Below are 3,463 nucleotides of genomic sequence, written 5' to 3'. Positions count from 1 at the left end.
AATAAATGAACGAACATGAACACAAATTCTCATTCATTTAGTAAAACGAATGAACATGAACAATGGTCTCGTTTGTTCAATTATGTTCGTGAACGTTCGTTTATGTTGTTTGTTTACGTTTGTTTATGTTCGTTCATATAAGTTCCTTTTATCTTCATATATGTTTAATTGTGTTTGATTACATTAGTATATTATATGTTTATTTATGTTCATATATGTTTTTTTTATCTTTGTTCATTTATGTTCGTTTGTTTATGCTTGTTTAGCATGTTTATGAACATAAACAAACGAACATGAACAATGTAATTTATTAAATGAACGAACATGAACAAGAAAAATCATTCATTTAACAATTTTTTTCATTCATTTGTTCAGTTAACTTAAATGAACAAACATGAACAAGCCCCGTTCATGTTCATTCAGTTCGTTTACAACCCTAGTCTTAATAGACCCAAACATCTTTGGTAGTTGTGCCTGGAACATAGCAGCAACCTCATCATGTAGGATCTATCGAATTCTGGCATCTAGCTCCTCTGTCTCTATCTGCACCACAGTCTCAGGTGCCGCTGGCCTCTCCTGGCCTCTATCCCCTGCTCCTGATCCTGACCTGGATCCAGTCACAAAGTGTCTCGTCATCACCATTCTGAAAACATACCAAAAGATATCAGATAATCCAAATAATAACAGGGGACCAACTTCCAACTAAACCCTAGGGGTTGTGACTTCCTTGCTACGTGTATGGGTCATGTGCTTTCAGTAGTACGGGCCAATACTACCTTCCACACCTACCCATATTTGTCTCAAGTATCACCATAATGCCCTAACAATATACATACACCTGGCAGTCACTCAACCCCAATCCTAGAGGAAGGCTAATTGTCTCACAACTGATCTACCGGCCTTTCACAACCCACCCATCCATGAAACTTCCACCCACCCTACATCACTAGTGTTTTCTAGCCATACATAACGTTCGACCCTATAGACTTTCGAATATCTGATCCTACCATAAGTCCCCAATCAGACAAGAACAAAAATAAGGCCATATAAAACATTCTCAGGCTATAAGATCTTAATTATGTATAACTGTGATGCGTACTCTAAACAACTACAGTAATGATGTCAATCTCATTTAAAAGAAACCATAGGCTAGCAGGCATCATGTAATCATGCAATTCTATCATGCATTCCCGAAGATCCCTAGCTTAGTACTAGCATGTTCTTCTAACATATCACAATATCAAATAATTGTAAGGTACTTTGGGGTCTACTTACTGGCTCCGGCTGATCGTACACCCTACATCCTCCTTTTACTTATTTTGAAAACCATTTGAAAAATCATTTTAAAAATCTTTTCCTTGATTTGAGACTGGAGTCACACAAGTGTTCCTCCAATTCACTCAAACCTAGGCTCTGATACCAACTTGTAACACCCAAAACCTTCAAGCCAATTTAAAACTTTTCAAAGCATTTAAAGCCAATAGTTACTACAAATTTGATTTCAAAATAGTCTATATAAGAGTTTTACCCAGATTCATAAACAAAACATGAGGAGCTGTATAATCATGCATTCTCCATACCACGATCCCCTGATGTACCTGAAACAATAAACTGAAACTATAAGCCCGATAGCTTGGTGAGTTTCCCCCAAAATACCGATCCAGTGCACATAAAACATATACCAATAACAACATATACTGGGTCCATAGCGTTACATAATGGATTACCCCTTGGGCCCACAGTGTGAGTCTGGATTGCCTTACGGGCCCACAGCTCACATCTGGTGTCACAACTGGAAATTTTGTGTCATGTAATCTATACCTTCAAGCTAATGTGAATCAAAAACTTCAATCAAATACATCATACAAATACTACAAATAGTCATCAAACAATTGGGAACACTAGAAGTTCTTAATTAGGTCCATTTTGGGACTAGAACTTCCTTATTGGACCTAATGGACCAATAAGCTTCCAATTTGACTATCTTGGGTTTAGAACCCTAATTGGATTCAAATTGGACCCACATTTATTTTATTCAACATTTTAGGTCATGTTGGACCTAGAATGAAATGAACTAAAAGCCTTGATACATGAATAACCTAAACTAGTCCAATAAAAATATGAAAATCCTACCACATTCTTTTAGGTATAAAACACACCCTAACTAACTCTAATTTTGGGCTTAAGGGGAAAAAGCCCAAATTTTTCTTTTCCCTTTCCAATTCTCGGCCCAAGGCCCAAACCCAAAGAGAAATGGAAGTGTTGACTTTGGATGCCACCTCACTATTACCCAAAGGACATCCATGCATTGTATCTCATTCTTCCATGCAAGTATCACTTCAAAGATCACCTCACTTCTTCCTCTCTCTCACTCTCGGCCATACACCCACACACACCCACAAAAATCTCTCAAATTCTCTCTAGATTACTCAAGAACTCTCCTTCCTCCCCTCTTCAAAAATCTCGAGTTTTAGGAAGCATTCAAGAGGAAATTTCCACAAATTCTTCATCTAAGGTAAGATTATGCATAGATCTATGATTTAGATTCTTGTTGTTATCAAAATCCTTTCCTAATCTATGCACAAATCGTGATCTTGCATCCTAGAACCATCTCAAACTCGAGATCTACCAAGGAAAGGTGCTAAGGCCAAAAATCATCAAGTTTTCCTCCATCTTTTCTTCCAAAAACCGAAACCACACCCAAGGTGAGCTTCATACCCCCTATTTTCTGTTTTTATGAGTTTTGTGGGGGGGGGGGGGGGGGAATACAAGTGAAAGTGTAGATCTATATGTGTTTTGTATGCCTTGTATGATTTCCATGCTTATATGTATACATTTTTGTGTTATAATGTTGGATCTAGCCATAAAACCCCTCAAAACCGAGATATATCTTGTGTTAAATGATTTTAGCTTCAAATATATTTCTAAATACAAAGTGTTTCAAGAAAAATGGTTAAGTGGTTTAGTAACAATTTTCTTCGGGTTAAAAACACAAATTTTGGACCTAAAATGTGAAAAATACGAAATTAAGGGTCCAAATTGACATATCACGAATTCTGATGGATGAGGTGTGTCAAAACAGTTTCAATAAAACAATTTCTGGAAATATACTCATTTAGAGGATTAAAAACATAAATTTCAAGCTTAATGGGCTAAAAATGACATTTTCGGCCCAATGAGGCCCATTATGCGAGATTTTCTGATGTGGAGGGCCAAAACTGCATTTTTCTGTAAAACAGTGGACTATAAGTGTTCCAAGTCCTTTTCAAAGGTTTAAAATGCTTGTTAAATTTAAAAAGGACCAAAGTTGCAAAAATTTTACAATTTGGGCCAAAATTGTCAAAGTTGCGAAAAAGAAGGGTTAAAACCGAGAAAACTGCATTTTCAGGGACTTAAACTGTTTTCTATGAAAAATATGCTGAAAAATATTAATTTCAATAATTTTTGGTGTTAAAATGTCAAG

This window comes from Lactuca serriola, chromosome 9 (genome assembly GCF_051521515.1).
Source record: "Lactuca serriola cultivar US96UC23 chromosome 9, Lser_US96UC23_V15, whole genome shotgun sequence".
Classification (NCBI taxonomy): Eukaryota; Viridiplantae; Streptophyta; class Magnoliopsida; order Asterales; family Asteraceae; genus Lactuca; species Lactuca serriola.
Note: the sequence above shows the minus strand (reverse complement) of the source record.